Source organism: Mus musculus, chromosome 16 (genome assembly GCF_000001635.26).
Source record: "Mus musculus strain C57BL/6J chromosome 16, GRCm38.p6 C57BL/6J".
NCBI lineage: Eukaryota > Metazoa > Chordata > Mammalia > Rodentia > Muridae > Mus > Mus musculus.
The window spans coordinates 28,236,339-28,248,461 of record NC_000082.6 but is presented as its reverse complement, the minus strand read 5'-3'; the positions used below and the strand labels follow the sequence as shown (position 1 = coordinate 28,248,461).

At 39.9% G+C, this 12,123-nt stretch overlaps 1 protein-coding gene and 1 long non-coding RNA gene across 5 annotated transcripts in view; one reads left to right on the top strand and one right to left on the bottom strand.

Moving 5' to 3' along the window:
• Fgf12 (fibroblast growth factor 12) overlaps window positions 1-12,123 on the top strand; it is a 595,461-nt gene that overhangs the window by 504,782 nt on the left and 78,556 nt on the right. The window lies entirely within an intron of this gene.
• On the bottom strand, window positions 1,794-10,304 carry Gm52250. Its single transcript, XR_003951925.1, has 3 exons — window positions 10,220-10,304; window positions 3,855-3,987; window positions 1,794-2,120 (listed from the first exon to the last, which is right to left on the bottom strand). It is a non-coding gene; the product is annotated as a predicted gene, 52250 (long non-coding RNA).

The window sequence follows — 12,123 nt, the reverse complement described above, 5'->3', positions numbered from 1 at the left end:
TCAACCAATGGAAATGGGCACATGACGAGTTATAAAGAACTAGATGCATTATATAATTTAAAATCTAAGCCAGGCATGGTGGCGCACACCTTTAATCCCAGCACTTGGGAGGCAGAGGCAGGCAGAATTCTGAGTTCGAGACCAGCCTGGTCTACAGAGTGAGTTCCAGGACAGCCAAGGCTACACAGAGAAACCCTGTCTCGGGGGGAAAAAAAAAAAACTATTTAAAGGAAGGCATTGTTAAAGTCCTTACATTTGATTTTTCCCATTATCTTAATAGAATGCTAAGTATTTAAGTTGTCCAGAATCTATCTTAAAATGGTGATGAGGGGATTTGCAATAATTAAGACAAGCCTGCAGATACTGTGCTGCTCAGAAAGCTTTGTGTGATTTCTGTGTGTATCCTTTCCATAAGAGAGACAATTTGTCAGGGGTAATGGAGACAGCTCCACCCACCTAATCTTTCCCTGCATGGGGGATTTCCTCGTCTTGGCTTGATGTAGGTGAAAAGGTTGACACTTTAAAATAAACTTGAAAAAAGTAGGAGAAAAATAATTCTTGAGTTTAGAAATAAGGACAGCTCTGGCAGGTTTTACAGGAACACACACTTATTAGTTCATTTTATCCTCAATTCGAGCCTATGTGGGTGCCACTGTTACCATCTCTCTTTTTAGGGAAACTGAGGACAAGAGAACTGAATGCCTTACCCAGGGGCAGGAGGCCAATAGAATGGGTGGATGGCAAAGTTCGAATTTGAGGCTACGTTAAGCTGATACAGAACACATTATTGATCATTGTCCTATTGGCTAGTTAGTGTGTAGCATATGACACCCAGTAAGCCTGTTTGGTGCTCCTTCCAGCACATTTCCAGGGGAAGGAAGATATGACCTGGGGCAGTGAGGGAATGAAAGAAAGCCAAACACACAGAGAGAAATAGCTGATGTCCAGTTGACTGGGCTCTGATGGAAAAACCATCACATCCAGGAAGTTCAGCATGTTCATCATATACAATTCAACTTGGAGACAGTTATTGCATATAGATAAACAAGGAGATTGGGTTTCATTGTATATATCTGGATCAAGGAGACAAGTTTAGCTGATCTCTGTTAAGGGAGCAGCCCTTAGGCCACACATATATGAGCCGAGAACACTATATCAGATATTTTCTGTTCTGCCGAAATTCACACACATACCAGACCAGAAGCCTTCACCATTTCCTTGGGCCTAGCCCATTGAAGACTTTGCTACCTTCCTACGGGTCTGAAGCTGTGGTGTCCTTGACCTGACTAGGCCCATATCTACAGCACACATCCACAGAGTGGCTCAGCGGTCCTTCCACACCCCACATCTTATCATACAGATAATCCAGTAAAGCAAACACAATGGAAATATCAAATTATCTGCTTCAGTGAATTCATCTTCTCACTCCCTTTATATTCAATTATTAAGACATTTATCACCCAGAGCAATAAAACAAAATTACTGTACATTGAAGTCATAGGGTTGGAAACCAGAGGGTGCATTAGGTCTGTTCTGCATTTCCCTGGGCCCCAATTCCCTTCCTTCCAGACGATAGTTCTGAAGATTTCTTTTTAAGCTCAACAACCTTAAGAATTAAATTTGATTTCTACGATAAAAATGACAAAGGGACAAGATAATTGTCTGGAGATTGTTTTCCACCCTGACTGCCTAGGAAAAGTTGATTACTTCTTTTATGTGAAATTGTTCGCAGAAGGTTCTGATTGTCTGGCATTTTAAAGGTATTGTGTGTTATAGGATATGGAGATATTTTTATTTAAAGGGAAAGCAAGGATTTTAATATGTGGAAACAGTGTGATAAAAATTGCATTTCTGAGAACAATGTGTAATTTCATTTACTTCCCAGGCAAAGTGTGTGTGTGTGGCGGGGGGACTTGTCTTACATTTGAGGCTAAACAATTGAGAAACAATTTCCAACTTAGTGTTCAAGACAATGGATACAAACCAGGGAGGACCATGTGGTTGGCAAGGACTGACCTCCATTACCACTGTGAGTGGTTGGTTAACATCTTGATGGGTGGGATAGTGTCCCACTTATGAGAGACTCGGGTTATGAGTAATTTGGGAACAGTTCTCTGTACCTGCAAGGAAATGAAATAGCAAGTTGGAGAAATATCAATAGAAAAGAATTGCAGATTTTATGCAGGGTTATCTGTCAGAGAATGGGACAATATGCTGCAGTGTCTTGATAACAAATGTCTAGAAATTATTTACAGAGGAAGAATATAAATAGTTTTCCAAATTACTCTGGAACACGAGCTTTCCTTGGGCTGCACTGCTAGGTACACATGTATCTTGCACTTAGTAGAAACTCATAATGTCTGTACAATGGATTCATCACCACCATGATCAGCACTGTAACTCATCGTAAGGAAGCAGATGCAAATAGGGGCAGCAACATTTTCAAGGTGGTTTTAAGATTGCATCATGTGATGTGATGGCTTTAAAAAAAATCTAGGCAGGCTCCACAAGGCTTTTTGGAAACTAGAAAGGGTTTATGTGGCCAAATCATTACCATATATATTTAAATATAAACTTGTTTTATGTGACTGTTTCAAGAAACACCTGACACAATATCTGTGCTCTGAGATGGTCCTGAGACCCTAGAGATCTGCAGGACTGGGGAGATGGAGAGTTAGTTAGGTAAAACTTCTTTTAAGTGGAAGTATGAGTTTCAGGTATTTCTCCCTCTTCATTAACCAGCTCTGCCAAACAGACTTGGAGATGGAGTAGAGTTTGATCAGAGGATAAAAGTGTATTATACATAGTTTTGTGGAAAACTATGAAATGAGGGCCATGAAGAGAGAGCATATAGGATTGGATGGAAGGCCTCAACTTGTTCACCCCACAAGGGGTTCTAAAGGACAGGTGACAACTAGAGCCAGTTCTTTTGTGTCAGGTTAGCAGGATGAGCCACTGGACATCCAGAAGGATTAGATATTAGTACTGAAAAGCTCCAAACTTGTGAAAGGCAGTTGCCTCAAGCAGACCTATGTATGGGAAGTTTTGAACATGAAGAAATTCTCCTAGCTGTGCTTGCAGCACCTTAGGAGTGAGTTTACCTCTCCTGGGGAGGGGTCTGTGTTATAAATGATGGTGCCCAGAAGGAGTGCTGTCATTGTATGAGTGTGTGTGTAGTGTGTGTGTGTAGTGTGTGTGTGTGTGTGTGTGTGTGTGTGCATGTGACACAAATTCATCACAAATATTCTTTACAAAACGAAAAGTCCTAAAGTTTTCCTTTTGCAGCCATTCACATGTGATCACAGCTGTTCACACTGGTCAATGTTTTCTCCTGTTGATATCTCATGCAGCTTTTAGCCTTTGGCCTTGCTGCCAGATGGATAGCTTGAACATCCATATGTTTGGCATCTTAAAAAAGTTTTAACTGTTTGATTGCCAAATCCCTTTTATTGTGTTGGTTTCCACATGGATGTGAGCTGCCCAGTCACAGCCAGCAAAACTGTGTGGAATAAGAAAGATACAAATGGGCATCCAGTGTGTAATGAGAGCTCGTTTTCATCTAGCGGTCCAGACAAGTGTGGAGTATCTGCTGGTACTGACCCAGGACCCTCATCATGCCGATTCTTCCTTTGGCAAAAATGTATGATATCCCTAGTACTCAGTCTTTCTATACCCTCAGATGGTCATTTTCAAGTAAAAGGAGCAAAACACAAGGTTAGCAGGGGAAATTTTAATTGCTTACTAAGATCTCACTGTCATATTCCTTCGGTAGCTTCAGTGCTGGGTTCTCTCATGTATTAAAAATGAAACTTTGGGGAAATGCTTTGCTGTCTCTGACACCTTATTTTTCTTACCTGTGAGGTATCCTCTTGATCTCCGTGGGTTGTTTGGGGGAATAGATGGGAATAGAATAGGAAGCCCTAGATTCACGATGCACAGCTGTGTGCATGTTCACTCCAGCCACGTGCTTGTCTCTGTTGAAGGAGGCTAGTGAAAGCAAGACAGTCAGGCAATGGATCTCAGTTGATTAATACATAGCCTGTCACATAGGGGTAAAAAGTCCTGTTGAGGAAAGACACCATCCCTCATCTTCACTTGGATTGTGCTTAGCATTGTACTCCCTAGTATTGACACTATAGAGCTTAGCCCATACTTGCTGAGAATCCCACGGCCACCACTTCCACTGTGATTCCCAAATCAAGGCGTTACATGAAGTGGACTCTGAATACCAACAAGAAGTTTAATCACATTAAGTAGGTAACAGGTTGCATCACTAATGCTCTGAGAGTTTGACTGTCTATGTATAGACCACAATGAGACACAGTCATTGCCATTCTGTTCATGTTTGGTAAGTCAATTATTTGGAACATGAATTCTGGTATCAATATAGGCAACGATTTCCTTAGAAAGGACAGTAAAGCTCAGTAGGAGAGAAATAGGAGCTGGCAAACAGCCTGGTCACTTGAAGATCTTGAGTAAGATCTTGGGTAACCCGTGTTATGGAAAACTGTCTCATGGATGAATTAACAGAGCAAAACACTGATATTAATTTGCAAATGAAGCATGATTAATACAAAATAAGTGAGAATGCAGCATGAGATATCCGTTGTAAAGGTGAGCTTAATTTATGCTGGTGGATGATCTTATGGAATGGGAATTTTGAGCATATATAAAGTATCCTCTTTAAAGGGAAACTCCTGTGCCTATTTGTCCAGTAGTTGACTGCAATAAGAGGCTTGCTTACCATAACTGGGAACTAGAAATTGATAGCTGCTGTCCCTCACCTTCTGGTTCTGGTTTTGGTTCCGGCTGACTAGGGCAGTTGTTCCTGTTAAAAGGATAGAGTGACAGCCATATAGCCTTTCCTTGCCTAGAAGGGTGACAGCATTCTGTGTGAACCCTTGTGTGCAAAACTTTTGACGCTCATTAAAGATAGGCACATCATGTTCTGACAGGCTCTGCTGGAGGTAGAACACAGCTGCAGACCTGGGGTGGTTTACAGTTCTGAGGTTGATAGATTGCTCTGATAAGCACTTTTATGCTTGGCACAGGACAATTTTGTGTGTGTATTTCCCTTTGTGTGACATGACATTGATGTTATGTACACTAGCCAGCCTGGGGGTAGGGGTGGGGTGGATCTGAAATCATTAACTGGAATGACCAACTTGCCTTCATGTTTCTGTTTCACCTTTCTATTTCTTTGTATTTTGATTTTGGAGACAAAATATGAGTGGTGAGATTACCATACAAAGAGGAAGCACATTATTTATGACATTTATGTGACAAATCCTAAAACTGCTTTGAGTCTGGGCAGGATAAAAAGGTTGGTATTAAACATGACCTTTGAGCTTAAGAGCCTCAGGAAGAAATCTTCACTTTGGCTGTGAGACCTGTTCTGTAAATTATTGGCCTAATTTACGGAGATTTCAAAAAGCTGGGTAGAAGGGACAGGAGAGAGCAACAGAAAGCTACGTTGGATCATGTACTGTCTTCACTATAGCAAGTTACTTGAACTTAACCATGGTCTCTATGCTATTTGTTCATAATGGTTTTACATATAATTTTTCCACCATAAATTATGGGTTGGACCTTGACATTTCATGATCCATCTTAAGGTCCTTGGTTTTCACATCTGTAAAGTGACACTGTCAGCCTGTAAGTTGGATGCACTTATTTCCTACTCTAAATCTTGACCATATAATACTCCCGTTTTTACTGTCTATGAAAGAATGACTGTTAATCATGGCAACAATACAGTGCCTCGCAGCCAAATAATCAAAATGAAGAATATCTACTTCTGTCAGTCTCCGTGTTTAATGGTAGGTCCTGGTGTGCACATCTGTAAAACCGATGGTGAGACAACATTGGAGCTGCATTGACAAAACCAATTCAGCAAAAACAGAAGTTAAACTGCAAATACATGCTGCTCAAGTTGCGCAGTGGGCTATTTGGAGAAGCACCGTAGGCTGTTTAGTGTTTCTATGTTTAATGTGGGAGAGGCTTCACTTTGTAGCAAGATCTAAACTTTTGTGTTTTCTTACTTCCTCTAAAAGACACAACTATGGAGAGGTTACTCCTTTGAAAGGAAAAGAAAATTCCTTGTCATTACTTTTTAAAAATTATTTTAAAACTTACAAGCTGCCAGTTTTATTACAGAAAATTTCACGTTAATAACTTAGTTGTCAGTGACTTTCTATGCCCAATAATATGGAAAACAATGTTTTTTGTTCTTTTTTTAGTTAATAGCAAGTCTACCCTTCCTGCTCCACCTTGCACGAAATAAAGTAAATCACAAGGAAAGCTTTTGAATCACTCCGACTCCTCTGTTCTTTGACATTGCTACCCCAGTATAATCTGTTACAAAATTCCCATAGTTCTATGTTTTTTTTCAGACTTATGCATAATCGTACCATCTCTCACAGGTTCATGGTTTCACTCCTAGAAAAATGCCACTTTTCTGAAGTACTGGACTAGCTTGCTGTCTTGTCCTTTTAGTTCTTACCACTCTCCCTTGGAGCATAATCTATTCAGCAGTCAGAGTGCCCTATTAGAGTGTGTGTGACCTTAGGTGAGACCTGTCTTTTCAACCTTGAGTTCTCTCTGATCTCCACTAGAGAACAAAGACTTCATATTGGCCTTGCAGAATCTAACCTGCGGGTTCAGATCTAGCCTCATCTCTTCTACTCATTGCTCACTTTCCTCTCAGAGTCTTAGCCTCCACTGCCATTTAGCCTCATCTGCCTTGGAGAATGTATGAACCTTTTAAGTTTCTCCCTAAGCCCACTCAGACATCCAATATCTTACATTTATATTATAAACAGCACTTATTACTCTTAATATATTACTTATTCTATTATGTCATTCCCTCTCTCTGATAGGTTATAAAGTATATCTCAAGATAATAGAATCTCTATTGTCATATCTTGTATGTAGAAAGTCACATAGGCTCAGAGATAATGAATGACTGATAATGCTATCACAGATACTGAACTCAATCGTCAGTACTACAATTATTAATTGATGTTTATCTTAAAAACAAGCAAACAAATAAACAGCTGTTCATCCTATGTTTGCTGAATCTAGTGTTTACCTCTACAGCTCTGATTAATATGAGAGCATAGCTGAAATACCATTCCTCCTAAATTACTAGCTCTTTAACTTGTATTGACCCATGACCTACTTCCAGTTTTTACGAACTCCAGGAATCAGTGTTATCCATTCCTAGCACTTTCCCATAGTCTACACCTTCAGCCTTGAGTGTTCTCCTTCCAGAAGTATGTCAAGATAATGTTCATCCAGATACTTATGGGACTACAATGAAATTTAAAATCATGTTTCTCCTACTTCAGACTTTGCCATGCAAATTCTTGCCAGCTTGGATCCCTAAACTGCAATGTCTGTTTTATTCAATCAGTGAGTCTGATGGGTCCTTAGGTTCTTTCTCTGCTGTTCCCTGGACATTGCCTCCCAGGGCAAGCATTTCATGTTTGTTTCCCTTCTCTCAACTGTCAGTTACTCACTGCCATTTGCCATTGTCTGAAAGCCACTGTTCTTTCTACATACATCGAGAAGATGCGTCTTGGTTAAAGTGAGAAGGTAAAGTTGGTCATATAGTCAGTGTTCGTAGGAAGAACACTCAGTTCAAGTCCACTGCAGCCAAACCTTGGCTAGCATTTCTGCCTCCCTCCCTCCCTCCCTCCCTCCCTCCCTCCCTCCCTCCCTCCCTCCCTCCCTCCCTCTCTCCCTCTCTCCCTCTCTCCCTCCCTCCCTCCCTCCTTCCTTTCCCTTCCTTCCTGTCTGCCTGTCTGACTTCTTTCCTGCCCTCTTTCCTTCTTGAGTACTTGCCTGCCTGCCTGCCCGCCTGCCCTGCTTTTCTTCAAGACAGAAACAAATCAGTGAGTGAGGTTACAACATGACTAAATTTCAACTACAAAGAGTGAAGATTTTCTACAGACTTAAAGGAAAGGATTTGGGTTTTGCCTGTACAATTTGGAGTTGGCTGACCTTGGGCAGGTCACTCTGAGCTTTAATTTCATCATCTGTTTCCATGGGAACAGAAAGTTCTGCTGCTTATCACAGAATTATATCAAGGATTAAATGTGGTCAGGGATATAAATTCTGCTTCTAAAATTCAGCACTCCTATGTGGGGATTTTTTTTATTTACATCATGGTTATCTATCAAACTACAGAATTCACAATAATCATGAACTCTCCTTAATCCATCTCATGTGTTTATCTCGATGGCTTCTGAAGACATGAACAATTTTTCTCTTAATTCAAGCTGTGGCCATTTTGATCAGGTTTTCATTTTAATAAGAAAAAATCTAAAATATGAGTACTAGCAAAGAGTTATTTTTCTTACACAAGGGACTTAAAGGTCCAAACTACCATATCAGTAATATGGTTTAAGAAGACATCAGGCACCCAGGGCATATCTTCATTCATTCACTCATTTGTTTTGCTTTTCTACTGCTCTGGGTTCAAGATAGATTCTAGTCATCCATTGATGGTGACAGTGGCCACTAGAAAAAAACAGGAAGGGACAAAGTTTTACCTTCAATCCAGATATGCTTATTTTAATCAGGCTTTTGGAAAACTCTACAATACTTAATTCTTTATACCTTGTTTACCTTAGTTTAGTGAGATGGTCATGTATATCTATATGGAAAGGAATACAACCTCTTAGCCATAAAACGATTTTATTAGTAGAGATCTAATAACCTAAAACTGGGTGCTAAAATGCAGCTTTTTGTTGCGGGCACATGCTTTTCCTGTTTCAACTGCCCTAGTAGAATGTGAGGTATTTTATGAAGTCTGTACATATTAATTATTAGCAACAAGACATTCATTGACAGTAGATAAGAAGCCGGCCACAGGAAACCTGATAAGCATTAGACTCAAACTGAAACTCGTCTGCCCTCCAAAAAAGAAGATATGGTTCTAAGAAGGACACCTCAAAAGTGCTTTGAAAGCTGTCCTCAAGGAAGGTTCCCAAACATATTGTTTGGTTTATTTGATTTTTAGCACTGAATTTCTTCAACATTTGTATGCATCTTAGAAATGACCCTGTTGAAATAAAAATGAATCTATTAGTAATAAAATCTATATTGGTTAGTTGTGCCTGAATGCTACACACAACTCTAACTCTCTCTCTCTCTCTCTCTCTCTCTCTCTCTCAGTACATGTTTTAATAATCTGTGTGGACATATAGCATTTGTCTAATGACCAATAAGTAACTTGTCTGATGACAAAGGGAAGCAATTAACTTAAGTGAATGCAAGCCATTCAAACTTAGAGAGAATGAAATTTGTATTCTCAGGCCAAGCCTCTGTGTTTCTGTTTTCACCAGCCTGACTATTCATAGTGTCACAAGAGTGCTTAGTTTGTGGTTAAGATTTGGGAAAGCACTCTGTGGAATGACAAGACATGTTCTCCTCCTCTTTTCTATAAATTATATACCAAGACTTTAATAAATCTGATTTCTGTGTCCATTGATAAATGATAAACTCCAAAAAAAAAAAGGATTCACTTTCTTCCCATGAATATCCTCAATAAGAAGCTTAAAAGTGTATCTTTAAAGTTTTCTCAACTCTCCCCTCCTCTAGCAAGTGGCTAATGAGCTGTGCAAGAAGCCCAAATGCACTGAGAAACGAGCTATTTAAGGGAACCCTGGGATCCTCAAAGGAATCCTCTTATGAAGCAAAGAATGTTTTGCTGTGGAAGTAATTGCTCTGCAATTTAGCCAGCATTAAGTGGGATTTTCCTTTGGTCAGCTTTATGAACTGCGTTGCACTGTGCATTCCACAGCCACCCAGGTCTTAGTGTGTCTAAAACGGTGGCAGGGAGCCCAGGTAGGAAGCTGTTGCTACACCTACACCCTTTTCTCTAGACTTGAATGCATCAGCCAGTCTGATGCCAAAATAATGTTTCCTGAAAAACAATTCCACTCATTTCACTGCCCGCTGAAAATCTCTGCTGGAACCCTGTCTCCGTTTCACATCCGTTGTGGGATTGAAGCCAAGCCCCTTAGCAAGAGTACTGGCGGTCCTTCGTGCTTTGACCCTGTCTGTGTTGCTAGCAGCATTTCCTGATCATCCCCCTACATGCCATATGTTCCAGCAACACTTCGCTTCTCCGCTCTCTCCAAATATAGCAAACACTCCTCTTCATTTGCCTTTAGCTATGCCTGGATTGCTCTGTGCCCACCACCTTTTGTACCTGCTGTAAACTTCAGCTCAGACACCACCATTCCAGCTCCTCGGTGAATCTAGCCAGCTCTGTCTGCATCCCCTTAGCATTCTGCACAGATCTGGGGGGTGGGGGTTGGGGGAGCATTACATTTCACTGTGTGTTATCCTCAGGCTTATGTTTATGACCGGTCTTAGGAAGTTTAGGAACCATAACATCATAATCCTTCTCGGGTTGGGTAACATTTGTGCATGTGCTAAACCCCAATACTACATACCTTACATGTGTCATTAACTCCTTTTGTTAAAATTCTGAAGCATTATTTGCATTCTATTAACGAATGTATGGATGCTCCAAAGTGTTAAGTAAGGTACTTAATCAAAAACAACTTATTAATAAAACAAAGTGCTAAGACTTGAACCAATTACCCAGTTATTTTTCTTAGCATAGCTCTTTCTTCTGAAACTGAGCTTAAGTTTTTGTTAAAAATCACACACACACACACACACACACACACACACAGGACAAGACAGTACAGCTGAAGCTAATGTGAAGAAAGTTCCAGGAGCAGCCTTCAAGGGGCTTCTCTGTGTTGTTTAGTCCACTGATTGGGAGTTAAATATACCCTGTCAATAAAGTGTTAAACTATTGCTTTGTTTTCTCCCATGGATATTTTGTCTCAATTTCCACAAGGCATGTTTCAACAAATGAAGAAATAAAGTTAGAAATAGGGTCCTCACCTTTCATAATGCCTTACTGACTCCACCAAGTGATCTGGTAGAGCCTCAACTGTGTTTGCCATCCTAAGTCCTAGTGTCAAACTCAAGAACCATGCACGCATGGTTTTATCATTTTGACAAAGTCTACAGAAATTAAGTGGCATGCTCTGTTTTGAATTTTGTTATATCACTTGAAAATATTTGTTTATTAATATAGTTCCAGATTGCATGGTGTTAAAAGTGAGGCAGAAGAATGTGTGAAGAAATGTGCTTGTAATTCAATCAGGTGGTCTCAGCTTGATTGGTAGAAACAAGTGTGTTTACTGTGCTGGTCTTTAAAGCTGTTTTCACTGCTTTAATTGTACTGTGAAATCCCCCATCCATGCTTTTTTTTTTTTTTTTAATTCTTTGAGAATACTTTTATAACATTCTATTCCATGATCCAAACTCTGTCTAGATCATCTACCCTGCCTATCACACAACTTCCTGGTTTTTTCTCTCTTAAAAGGAAACAAAAAACAAAAGAGTGAATGAGCAAAAGAAAGAGAGAAAGAAAGGGAGAAAGGTAAAAAAGAAAGAAGGGAAAGCTGGAATGAATGAATGAATGAATGAATGAGTAGAAACAACTACAACAATAACACGGGAATCTGATTTGCATTGGCCAACTCTTCCTGAGTACACCTGCTATGGGCTATGGTCAGTGTTCCCAGTGTTACCCCCATTAAAGAAAATGGATTTCCCTCTCCTGGCATCTATCATTTGCAATTAGCTTCATGGCTGGGATGAGACTTTGGCCCATTTTCTATCCTCAATACTGCTATTTTGTTTAGTTTGAGTGTGTATAGGTCTTATGAATGCTATTATAATCTCACAGAGACTATATATGCGTCTTCCCTATTGTGTTTGGGAAATGTTTCTTCCTTAATTCATTTACTACCTCTGTCTCTTATAATCTTTTCACCTTCTGTTCTTCATAGATTCCTAAGCCTTAAGGAGAAAGGTGTGATAAGGACATCCTACTCAAAACTAGGCATTTCCAAGTCTGTTAGTCTCTTCATGTTCTCCAGTTGTGAGTTACATTCTTAATTCTACTGCAAAACAACAACAACAACAACAACAACAAACCTCTGTGTTGAATGTTGGTAGCATATGGTTTCTAGTTGGGGTAGTCTCTCCCCTATGATATGGCAACTCTATTTAAATTCCTTTTGTATA